Below are 13,961 nucleotides of genomic sequence, written 5' to 3'. Positions count from 1 at the left end.
CATGCATGGGCACTCCGGTTGGAAACAAAATCCCAAAGGCAGAATTCCGGGTCCCTTGAATGAATCGGTGGTTGGGGGAATGTACTTTCCAGGCCGTCGACCATGACATCTCTGCACTCAGGCTACTTGCAGCCCAGTCTCACCGGGCCTGAGTCCCTGAATCTCTGATTTTCTTGGTGGCAGTTAGCCTGGGCATCTGTTCTGCATGCATGGTCCCACTGGGAGGAAACAGAGTACCGAAGGCAGGGTTCTTGCCCCCCTGAACCAATCTGGGGGTGGGGTGGGGTGCACTTACCAAGCGCTTGGCCCTAACCTCTCTGCTCCCGGGCTACTCACAGTGTAGTCTCACCAGACCTGTGTCCCTAGTCTATCTTTCAAACAAAAATGAAACATATGTCCCTAAGGTCATGTAGCTTAGATTTATGAATAGTGCTAGGTAGTAATTATATCTATCATAATGTGCCAATCAATAAGAGAAATTTGTATTATTGCAGAAAAATGTCTCATATGAACAATATAAATAAGCCCCTAACATGAATTTTTACAATCCCTTTCAATACAAATGAGCACACTCAGGCACAGGGCTTACCAATATTCCAATTAATGTGATCCTCATTGATTTGGTACAATGCATCAATATAATATATCTACATAGAACACATAGCAATAATTTATATGGTAAATATTTGATTGAATATCCCTTAGCAGTTCTTAATGTTATTCACGATCCTAAATTTTTTGTTAATTTATATACAATAAGGAAGATCAAGGTGAATTTTAGGCAAATGTTTTTAAAAATTAAATTTCAATGCCAAACACTCTTCACTATTTTCTTAGAAATTGTCCTTTCACACACATTGTACTAGCAAAGTGATCTTTAGGTTATTCTGTTCTATTTGTTCTTTAAATTGTTTTGAAGAATGACATACAGAAATAAATGGTGCAAGAAGGGTATATATATATATATATATATATATATATATATATATATATATATATATATATATATATATATATATATATGGTGCTGCATCTTGCAAGAATACCAAACAAGGATGTGGAGAACTCTAAGCTGGCTTAGGGACTGTGCACAGGAACCAAAGGCAGAAAAATACTAAATATTGCTGAGAGCACTTACCCCAGGAAAGACTTTACCATCCAAGAGCTCTAGACTGGCACCCAATGTTTACATGGCTGGCTTCATCCTCTTTGTTGTTCCATTTGGCATAGCAAGTAGCAGTATCTCCTCCACCTATGGTAGTGATGCAACTTCTAGAAGTGGCTTTCACCACCTAATCCATGAGTGACTTGGTTCTCCTGGGAAAGTATTCTTGTTCAAATTCCCCAACAGGACCATTGCAAACAGTCTGTTTAGCTCAAACCACAGCCTCAGCATATTTCTTGCTGCTCCCAAGCCCAGCCAGTCAGCCGGCATACTGGAGGAGAGAGTAGAATGGCCAGACTTGACATTTTCATCAAATTTGTCAACATTAACAAAGTCAACAGGCAATATAATTTTCACAACATTTTTCTCAACTTTGGACATGAGATCTTTGAAAATCTTGTTCCTTATTCATCACAGAGATGTGCCAATCTCCATGATGTTGAGCACCTTAAGAAAGGCCAAAGTCATTCCACCACCAATGATCATCTCGTTGACTTTTCAAACATATTACTGATCACCTGGATCTTGTCTGCAATTTTAGTTCCTCCCAAAGTAGCCAGGAAGAGTCTCTGGACTATCCAAAGCATTGGCAGCTTTGGAAAGGAGTTCAGCTCCTTCTTCATCAAAAATCAACCAGCATTCTGCGGCAGATTCACACCCACCTGTGGGCTCAGTATACAGTCCCAAAGCATCATTGACATAGACATCTCCTAATTTTGACAGTGAGGCTTAGAAAACATCAATTTTAGCTGGATCAGCAGTCACCTGTTCCCAGAAGCATCTTTTCCCTCCCCTTCTTAATCAATATGAATATAGAAGTTCTCCAGAAAGATGAAAGTCCCAGCCACTGGGTTGGCAGAGGAATTTTCCACTTCTGAGATCACAGAATCCTTCAGGAACAGAGCATCTCTGCCCAGCAGAAATTTGAGTTCTGTAGTAACTGGCTCTAAGGAGTACTTGTCAGGCATGGGAACACCATCAGACCAGCCCAGGTGTCGCATAAGGTCAAATGACTTGACTTCTCTGTCCCTTAATTTGATGCTTGGAACACCAGCCTTGATACTTTCATTATTTGTTATCTGGTTGTTCTTAATAGGAAAATTAAAGTCCACTCTCATCAGGACCCACTTCTGCTTCACATCAGCTTGTCCAAATTCAGCTTTTTAGAAAGCAATATTTTGGTACCACCATGAGTTGAAGAGGCCCAGAGCTGAAGAAGAATATGTGTTTTTCTTTTTAACATAAGAATTTAGTCTGATGCCAAGAAATGCTTCCTGGCAGGAGCCTGATATATGCCTCTTGGATAGCTCTGCCAGTGCTATACTGATACAGAGGAGGATGATTGCAGCTAACCATCAGACTGAACATGCAGACCACAGTGAAAGAGTTAGACAAAGGATTGAAGGAGCAAAAGGTTTGCATCCTCATGGGAAGAACAACATTATCAACCAACCAGACTCTCCGGAGCTCCCGGGGTCTAAATAACCAACCAATGAGTATACATGGAGACCCATGGCTCCAGTTGCATATGTAGCAGAGGGTAACATTGTCTGGCATCAGTGGAAGAAGAGGCCTTTGGCTCAGTGAAGGCTTTTTCTCAGTATCCGGGAATTTCAAGGCACTGAGGTATAGTGGGAGCACCTTTAGGAGGCAAGTAGAAGGGTAGGGGGATAGCAGTGGGGAGAAAAGAAAAACATTTGAAATAAAAATACAGAGATTATCCAACAGAAAAAATTAAAAATCAAAAAAGAAATAGAATTCAGTCAAGATGAGTTAGTAATAGACTCTGTACAGGTTCTAAAAGGAGATTTTATACAATTATTATGTTACAAATCCAAGATAAATGGCTTTCTCTGGCAGGAAGGAGCACAGATTTCTCTTTCTCTGGTTTTATAGAGTGAAAACAAATAAGATGTCTCCTGAGAGTAAGAAATAATAAAATGAAAGTATACTTCTAGTATATTATGGGACAATACAGACTGTTTACCCTAAACTTAAAGAGCCAGTTATTCCACTCCTTGGTATATACCCAAAAGATGCCCCAACCTACAACAAGGACACATGTTCTACTATATTCATAGCTGCCTTATTTTTAATAGCCAGAAGCTGGAAAGAACCCAGATGTCCTTCAACAGAGAAATGGATACAGAAATTATGATACATATACACAATAGAGTACTACTCAGTTATTAAAGTCAACTACTTTATGAAATTCTTAGGCAAATCGATGGAACTAAAAAATATCATCCTGGGTATGTAATGAAGTCACAAAATAGCATACATGATATGCACTCATTGATTCGTGAATATTAGCCCAAAAGCTGAGAATGCCCATGATACAAGAAGCTCAAGACCATGAGAAGCTCAAGAAAATGGAAGACCAAAGTGTGCATGCTTTAGTCCTTCTTAGCAGGGGGAACAAAATATTCACAGGAGGAAACACAGAAACACTGTGTAAAACAGAAACTGAAGAAAAGGCCATCTAGAGACTGCTCCACCTGGGGTTCCATCCCACGTACAAACACCAAATCCAGACACAATTGAAGATGCCAAGAAGTGCTTGCTGACAGGAGCATGATACAGCTGTCTCCTGAGAGGCTTTGCCAAAGCCTGACAAATACAGAAGAAGATGCTTACAGCCAACCATTTGACTGGGAACTGGGTCCACAATGAAGGAGTTAGAGAAAGGCCTGAAGGAGCTAAAGGGGTTTCCAACCCATAGGAAGTACTACAATATCAACCAACCAAGTTCCCCCACCCCACCACCACCCCTCATATCTCCCACGGACTAAACCACGAACCGAAGACTTCACCTGGTGGGACCCACAGTTCCATGTAGCAGAGTATGGCCTTGTTGGATATCACTTGGAGGAGAGACCCTTTTTCCTGGGAAGGCTTGATACCCCAGCAAAGGGGAGTGCCAGAGTGGGGTAGCAGGAGTGAGTGGGTGGTAGAGTAATCTGAAGCAGGAGGAGGGAATTTTCGTAGAGGAAACCAGGAAAAGAGATAGCATTTAAAATGTAAATAAAAATATTGAATAAAAATATCATTGTGCAATAGTGACTAGGAACATATATAAAATAAATCAGTTATATATATACATATATATATATATATATATATACATACATATATATATTAAGCTTTGCTCTATAGGATGCAGGCAACTTTGAAAAAAACAAAGAATAAACTTCTGTGAGAAGGAATGCACCATTACACTACCATCTTCTTTATCTATTTTCTAAGCAAATTCTCTTGGAAAGAAATTCATTAATTACATTAAGAGTCATTCAAGCTATTAGATAGAAATTATTTTGGTACATGTAAAAATCCTCTACTTGCATTCAGAAGCACACATTATAATAAGAAATGGATTACCTGAAATCAGAGTTCTTAATATAATTTGAGAAGTGTATGTAAGCTAGTCTCAAATACATGATGTTAAGCATCACAAAGTTTGTTTAATCATAGTTTAAAATTCCAAAATATCTGAAATATGTGTATAGTTTGGAAAACTAATCCAATATTTAATAAGTACAGATATAAAATTCCAAAGGCAGTTTTAGAATTGGTACAAATGTTAATTAAGTTAATAACCCTAAAAATATAATAAAAATGATTTATGAGATTTTCAGAAGTGAGATAAAATATTCATTTAGGATAGTGGAGGAGAGGTCTTAAAGGACTTTGGAAGTAAAAGAATGTAATCAAAATATAGTTTTTTAAAGAACAATGAAATACTGTTAAAATAACAACATAAGAATTTCTTAAACTTTATGATACCATGCTCACTGAATGAAAAAAATGTAATATATAAAAAGACACTTTAATCATAGTAATCATGAAAATTAAGTGACATATTTATGTTTTTAGAATCTACAGAATAAACTTGAAACTATCAGTAACGTACATTTTAATCATGAGCCTTATTAAGACTCTATACTTATTATTTATGATGTTGAATTGTGTTACATAAAACTAAGATCGGTGTTAATGGAAATATAATTCCTAAGTAAAAAATGTAAGAAAATATTTCAAGATCCAGGGACATAGGCCTGGTGAGACTTCTCTGTGAGTAGCCAGGGAATGGAGAGGTCTGGGCCAAGTGAGATGAAACCGTGACACCCCGATTGGTTCAGAGGAAAAAGAACTCTGCCATAGGGACTCAGTTTCCACCTGGAAAGGCCGTGCATGGGGACCAAACACTCAGGCAATTTGATACAAGGAAGAGCAGAGATCTAGGAACACAGGCCAGGTACACAGGAGAGATGGGAACCATTCAGTGACAACAAGACCAAGTATAATCACAGACAATAAGATGGCAAGAGGAAAGCAAAAAAATTTACCCCAGGGAAACCAAGACAACCTGGCAATATCAGAATCCAGCTCTCCCATCACAGCAAAGAGCAGAATGCCAAACACTCCAGAAAAAGAAGACTAAGACCCAAAATCATACCTCGAGCTGATGATAGAGATCCTTAAAAAAGAATGGGGGAAAAAGCATGAAGAAATAGAAGCTTTTAAAGAAGAAACCAAAAAAAAAAAAAAAAAAAAAACTCAATGAAATCAAAGTAGAGGAAAACAGAACCAAGGAGATGAAGTAATTTAAGAAGGAAATGAAAATGGAAATGGAAACAATAAAGAAAACACTAAAAGAGACAACACTGGAGGTGGAAAAACAAAAAAAAAGAAATCAGAAGTTACAGATGCAAGCATCTCCAATATACTACAAGATATGGAAGAGAGACTCTCAGGGGCCAGAGACAACATTGAAAACATAGACAAAACAGTCAAAAAGATGCAAAAACCAAAAAGCTCCTATGGCAAAATGTTCAGGTGATCCAGGACACAATGAGAAGACCAAACCTAAGGATAATAGGAATAGAAGAGGGTGAAGAATGTCAACTAAGAGGCACACTTAATATCTTCAACAAAATCATAGAAGAAAACTTTCCTACCCTTTAGCATGAGATGACCATGAGCATGAAAGAAGCCTTCAGAACTCCAAATAGAATGGGCCAGAAAAGAAATTCCTCCCCACACATAATAGTCAAAATGCCAAAGGCCCAAAGCAAAGAAAGAATACTAAAAGCAGTAAGGGGAAAAGGTCATGTAACCTATAAAGACAGACCAATCAGAATCACACCCGATGTCTTAATAAAAACTATGTAAGCTAGAATAACCTGGACAGACCCTAAGACAACAGAAGTGTCAGCCAAGGCTGCTATACCCAGCAAAACACTCAATCACCATAGATGGATAGACTAAGATATTCCAGGAAAAAACTCAATTTATACAGTATCTGAACACAAATCCAGCACTACAAGGAATTATAGGTGGGAAACCCAAGACAAGGAGGGTAACTACATCCTAGTAAAAACAAGGAAATACCTAAGCAAGAAAACCAAAAGAAGAAAGACAGGCACAATTCAACCACTAAAAGCAAAAATAGCAGGAAACAGCAACCATTGTTTCTTAATATCTGTTAACATAAATGGACTCAATTCCCCAATAAAAAACATAGGCTATCAGACTGGATACATAAACAGATTCCAGCATTTTGCTGCATAGATGAAACTCACCTCAGAGACAAAGACAGACACTATATCAGAGTAAAAGTTTGGGAAAATATTGCAAACTCAAAAACCTGTCAAATTGAGCATTTAACACTTTTTAAGAGAAAAGTATTATGGACAAAGGGAAAAAATTAGCATGAAATGTTAAATGGGAATTTTTATGACATAAACTTAGTTAAATTAACAAAATTTAGTATAGACATTTTTGAAAATATATAGAGTTGGATAATTCTCATTAGGATGATATTACTCTATGTAGCATTTATATTTAATATTTATTCTTCAGTACTGAAGAGTGACAAAAACTAATATTTTTTTCTTTTTAATTTTTGATGTCTAGATATAATTGAATCACCTTCTGTTTCCCACTTCATACTTCCAAACTCACCCATGCAATCCCACTTGGTTTATTTTAAATCATGTCCTTTTTTAAAATTATGTTTGTTTGGGTTTGGGTTTGTGCATGTGTATATGTGTGTGTCTTTATCTAAATACATAATTACAGCCCTCTTAGTCCATATGATGTTACCACTATGCATAATTTCAGGACTCTTTCCTTTCTTGGAGAAGGTACTTAACACACACATATGATTCCTTAGCTGTAAGTTGTGCTTTGTATAGAATTCAGGCCTTGTGAATTTTCTCTATTCACTTTTTCAGGTACATTAATATTGTACTCCTTCAGGTCATCTTTAGGCAGCCACAACAATGAGACATTTAGTGTAGAGTGTCTGACATTTCTGGACACAAAATCTCACAACAAACTTTCTCTTTGCCTTGCTGTTTCTCCACCATCACTGGTATAATGAATAGCTGTTCTAAGATGAATTCTTTTTTTTTTAGTGGTTTACATTTACATTACGTCACCCTGCCCTGTTTCTCCCCATGACCGCCTACTCCATTCTCCCTCCCCTTTGGACGGAGTGTCCTCTATGAAGCTACTTCATCACCCACCTACCCACCCACTCCAGCCTTACTACTCTAGCATTCTCCTTTGCTGGGTCATAAAGCATCCACAGGACATCCCCTCCCATTGATTCCAGATAAGATCATCCTCTGCTACATATGTATCTGGAGCCATTCATCCCTCCAGGTATACTTTTTGTTTGGTGGTTTAGTCCCTGAGAGCTCTAAGTGTGCAGTTAGTTGATACTGTTGTTCCTCCTATGGGGTTGCAACCCCCTTCAGCTCCTTAGGACCTTCCTCTAACTTTCATTGTGGTCCCTGTGGTCAGTCCAAAGAGTGGTTGTGAGCATCTGCGTCTGCCTTCATCAGATGCTGGAAGAGCCTCTCAGAGAGTAACCAAACCAAGCTACTCTCTGCAAGCACATCTTGGAATCAGAAATCAATATAGTTTTGGTGTCTACAGATGATATGGATCTCATGGTGGGGTGGTCCCTTGATGGCCTTTCCTTTATTCTCTTTTCCATTTTTTGTACTGCATTTCTTTTAAACAGGGACAATTATGGATTATTATTTTTAGATGTGTGCATGCCCCATCCCTCCACTAAAAGCCATGTCTATTTACTGGAGGTGTTCTCTTCAGTTTCTATGTCAGAGAAGATACCATAGAGGATATTGACACAACATTCAAAGCAAATACAAAGTGCAATAACATTCTAACCCAAAAATCTCCAGGAAATTCAGGACAAAATAAGAAGACTAAATCCAAGGGCCAGAAAACATTTCCATTAAACTCAGAACAAAACTTCCCTAACCTAAAGAAATGGATGGTCATAAAATGTAAGAAGGCTACAGAACACCAAATAGATTCAAACAAAAGAATAGATATCTTCTGTCACATGATAATCAAAATACTTAATTCACAGAACAAAAATAGAATATAAAACTGTAAGTTAAAATGGCAAAGGAACATACAGAGAGATACCTACCAGAATTTCACCAGACTTTTTAAAAGTCTAAAAGCCAAAAGATCTTGGGCACATGTCATACAGAATCTAAGAGAACAATAATGTCAACACAGACTACAATCTTTTTTGTTAATTAATTATTTTATTTATTTGTATTTCAGGCATTATCCCTCTCCTGAATCCCCCTTCTCATAGGTCTTTCCTCTTTGTCTTTAAGATAGTAATCCCTCCTCATTCGCCTTCTCTTGGATTTCAACTCTCTGCAGGTTTAGGCTCATCCTTTCCAACTGAAGTCCGACAAAGCAGTCCTTCTCTCTCTGCCTGTCTCTCTGTCTCTCTGTCTCTCTGTCTCTCTGTCTCTCTGTCTCTCTGTCTCTCTGTCTCTCTGTCTCTCTGTCTCTCTGTCTCTCTGTCTCTCTCTCTCTCTCTCTCTCTCTCTCTCTTTCTCTGTCTCTCTATCTCTTCTCTCTCCTCTCTTTCTCTCCATATATATGCATGCCAGGGTCAATAGACCAGTTTGTTAATGTTTTTTTGGTTGGTGGATTAGTCTGTTGAAATTCTTGGGGTCCAGGTTAATTGAGAATGTTGATATTCCTATTGAGTTGACATCTCTTCAGCTCCTTTGATCCTTCCCTATCCTTCCATAGGGTCCCTGATATCAGTCCAATGATTGGCTGCATGTTTCTGCATCTGTCTTGATCTTATAGTTTTCACTGGCATATGACACAATTTTGATTTTGTGCATAGTAAACTGGACTAGTTTTCATTAATCAAAAGTTATGTTATTGACAAATTAATGCTGCATCTGTCATTTCCACATTGGACATGGCAATTAAAATGTTTAAATTTTTCAAGTAAACTACAATTTGTAGATAATAATATGTAAAAATGTATATATAATGTGTATATCAAAGAAATACATTATATTTTATGAAATTTATTTATAACTCTACAAAATACTTTAATTAATTTTATGCAGTAAAATGTACAGTATTTTGAATGTCATAAAAATTAATCATATTCTAACAAACACATTTTGGTAATGAGAATGATAGTTCAGTGCTTCAGTGGTTAATATAGTTCAAGGAAAATGATAAAATTCTCCTATGAGAAAACTGAATGAAAAAAAAGTTAAACTATATTTTATGGACTTTATTATTTAATTAAAATTAGTCAAGCATTTTAAGTATTTGATAATGAAAGATAAATAAAATAATCAAAAGAATACAGATATTCAAATGAACATAATTTGTATTTTCTATGCATAACTGTATTCTTGCTTGTCGTGTTTTATATACAAGATGCAGTGTTACAGGCCCACTAGAGTGATCCATTATGATGTTGGTGTAAATCAATGGTAGTTTTCTTTAAATCAGCATATTCAGCTTTAGTAATCTACGGGAGTTTACAAAGCTATGTGAATGGAGCAAGGTTTCGAGAAAACTGTTTTAATATCAGGACACCATGACACATACCTCTGTTAGAGAATTGCACCAAGTTCCAGGGCAGCCTGTGCTGCAAATGGAGACCCTATGTCACTCCCGACACTCCAAAGATAAATGTAAAAAGCAGAGAGAGATGAGAGAACATCTTGTCAACCTTGCAGAAGTACTTCTCAGCATTGATTTTACATTAAAAGTATTTCACAAGAATCAACATTTTTTTTTCAGTTCTGCCAGAAGAATAAAATATCCATTCAGTCTTTATATGAAATGTCTAGTTATAATTGTTCTTGGGAGGAAGAATGATGTTTGTAGCAGAGCTGACAAGCATCACATTCTCCTTGTCTCATCTTTATTAAAAACGAGGAACATGACGTTTGATCACACTGCTGCTCTCTGTAGGCCAGAGAAATTCTGAGTACAATAATTCTGATGAAACACTCACCCTTATCAAAAAGTTATTATTATGTGTATTTTGTAAATTATCAGACTAAAATTTAATAAGTTCAAAGAATCAAATGCACAGCATGAATAGTAGAATTTCAAAATACTTTTATTGCTCCATTTGTGATGGTGCCTATGAAGAGAACTTCTGTTATTGATCAAAAAGGAAAATGTACACAAAGTTTATGATGGTTGTTTATAATTTTTTTAAACAACTTTATTTTACAAAACAAAGATAAATGTACAGATTTTAAACATTTTTTGCTTAAAATTATACATTTTTGTCAGTACTGTTTTTTCAGATATTAAAATAATTTTTACATAAAACTATGTGAATATATTTTTAGTCAGTACTTGATTTTTTCAAAAATATAATTTTTTTTTAAATTTATAAAATAATTACTTTAATTTTCATTATCTCCACTTAAAATAGATATTTAGTAAAATGCTTCACATATGGAAAATATTTCAAACATCTAAGTTATACAGAAACATTGTTATCATTTTAAATTATAAGTTAATTTCTATTTCCTCTTACATTAAATCACACTGTCTCACATAAATGGTTCTATTGGAATTGGATCACCCAGGAATATTATGATAAAGTACTATGATAATATATCCCATTAAACACATCATATTTTAGTGCATAACCATTAAAAACAGGATGATTGAAGGTCAGCATCAATTATTATCCTGATGAAAGAGAGGATGGCACATCTGCAAGAGTAAAATAACTTGCTGGGCAATCTGCTTCAAGACATCCACAATTAAATTAATTGTCAATTGAAGTTTACACAACCCCACTCTTTTTTACAAAGAGAAAGCATAGCAGCTTCAAAAGAATAAAGCAACATATCCAAAAAGAAAAAACACTATAGGGCAAGGTAATTTACAGGTGGAAGATAAAATTTGAAACGAAGTCTATTTTATTGGTGAATTTAGAATTTACTAATTTTCTAATAACTGACAAAATATTCTAAAATATGTGCAATTCTCACCCTCTCCCAACAACAGTATTCTTTATTTTCATATCTGGCTACTTAATTTTAAGTTGGATGATTCCTCTGGGTTACATCAGTGGAAAGAATGTGCATATAATTTATAGAAAAACGAATGCACCAAAGAAGTCCATTATAATGATCTTTGAAGAATGTTGGTAGTCTCTTGCTTTTCACTGCTCACAGGATTTAATATTCAAAGTTCATGCTCACTTTTTTATAATATTCATTTATATAATATCATTTTGTGGATTAAATTATAATGCATGGAAGATCATTTGTCTTTTGTAGGTCTTCGATAAATTTTCTATATTCATAGATCCATTTATACAAATTAAATCCAAAGAATGAAGAAAGTGCATGAAGAAAAATAAGCCATGCTGAATCACTGTTCGAAGTTACTGAATCCGTTCTTACTTGCTAAATTATTTGTGGTAGTTGTTTAAAAAAGAGCAAAATAGTTTCTTATCTCAGTATCTAAAAATGTGCCTTCTTAGGCGTAGGCCCTACCCATTTGTGCCTAAATGATATTTTACATGCTTTGGATTTTTTTACTTCCTGTGTTAATGTCACATCAAATGTAGCATGTAATGCCACAGAGAAAAAAATGTTAAATATCCTGAAATTGTGCACAGCATTTCCTTTTTCAGTCTCTAAAAGTTAACACTATCTTTGCTCCTACCTCTAATGCTTCTTGAAACCTAGGTACATAGGTTTCCTCGTTTTTCAGACAGACCCATTTGTTTGGCTTTTACAAATACTATCAGTATTTCATATATTCTCTCATGAAACCAGTGTTGTAGGTTTCAAGAGATTTTTAATGATCTGTTGTTTGATCTTTCTATACTTGAACAATGTCTTACATGCTTTGCTGATTATTATCAGATTTTTTCTTCCTTTTATTCTTTTTTTATTGGATAGTCTCTGTGTTTATATTTCAAATAATATCTCCTTTTCTCCCACTCCCATTCCCTCTCCTGCTCCCCTTGCTTTCCTCTCCCACTCCCAAACAGTGTCTCCACCTCAGCACCTTGGCATTCCCCTACTCTAAGAAAATGTGCCAGATTTATATTTAAGAGGTCTTCATATATCAAAACTGGGACTAAGATTATTTACCTGATGTTTTATCTGTGAGGATAATGTCAGAAATCAACTTTGAAAATAATTTTTTTGGAAAGGTCTGTTGGTAGTGACATTGAGCCTTTTAAAAAACTAGCATTAATTACATTTCTTTTTCATGTACATGATCTCAAGACATGCTTTATTTTTACATATTTGTTACTATGACTTTCTTGTGACCAAGAACATGCTCCAATTTATTTTAACTGATTTTTATAATTTCTTAAGTTCAGCAATTAATTTGTATTTCCTTTGAACTTGAGGTTATTTCATTGCTTCTTAATGAGAGGAACATTTTGTTTTGTTTTGTTTTTAAATCAAAGCTTCAGAATCTCTTCACAACCATTTAATTAATATTTTAAACTTTGCTCATAAGATTTAGAATATATGTGCTATTTTTAGCTTAATAAATTACAGGACTATCTGGAATTTTTAATTATTACTGTCCGTAATAATAGATTGTTAAGCTTTGTTGAAATTAAGTTTATATAGCTACATATAACCCTATACATTTAGTTTCTTAAACTCTGACCCAGCATTTATTTACAAGAAAACTTACTTGTAGTATTTTAAAAACGCGCACCCCCCATGGCCATGGGCAAAGAGACACCATGTTTGTTGGTGGTGTTCTTATATTAGTGGGGACAGAGCAGATGACAGTTCTTTGTTCATCTTATCCAGATTCCAGGTTTGATGGCCAAAGCCATCACAAAAGCTTTTCTTGCATTTTTTAAACTTTATGCAGATACCAAGAACTCTTATGAATTTGTAAGGGTTGCAGTCCTCCTGTGTCCAACAAACACGTTTTTATATTAAACTTATATACAAAGAAAAAGAGATAAATCAATAACTCTGGTGCCTGTCATCATACCAAAGTGCATACGGGGCTTCAATCTAACTCAGCATCTCAAGTACCTACTACTGAGTCCTGGCAGGGATCCTGGGTGCTTTCTGTACTTATTCCAAGGTTCTCAAGCTCATAACCTTCCTTCCTCCAGCTTCTCATTCCTATGTGTTGTGGTAAAGGTTGAATGGGTTCTGTTGTTAATGGCACTGTGTTCTCACTCTGTGGAGGCACAGGAACTCTGTCACATGACCTGCAACCTGCACTCTCTATTCACTTCCCTTTCTATGCTGTTCATTCCACCACCCTGACTGCATCTGTTCAGGGTGGTCCAAGACTTCCTCAGTGTGTTGTTTTTACTCACTTCCCCTCATCATGTTTTGCCAAGCCTTAAACACACACAATCCAACTAAGTGTCTTTGTGCATCACACCACCATAGCCTTTGAACTCAATTAAGTGGACACAGCAGAGAACACAGCAAAATACTCTGATCTAATT

General features: G+C 35.9%; 1 pseudogene across 1 annotated transcript; it reads right to left on the bottom strand.

The window, feature by feature from the left end:
* Positions 1-1,114: 1,114 nt before the first annotated feature.
* LOC308421108 (phosphoglycerate kinase 1-like) lies at positions 1,115-2,408 on the bottom strand (annotated as a pseudogene). Its single transcript has one exon. The product of its transcript is annotated as a phosphoglycerate kinase 1-like (transcript).
* Positions 2,409-13,961: the final 11,553 nt, after the last annotated feature.

The sequence above is a fragment of the Micromys minutus genome (genome assembly GCF_963924665.1).
Source record: "Micromys minutus genome assembly, chromosome: 5".
NCBI classification, from domain to species: Eukaryota; Metazoa; Chordata; class Mammalia; order Rodentia; family Muridae; genus Micromys; species Micromys minutus.
This window is presented reverse-complemented; position numbering and strand designations above follow the sequence as displayed.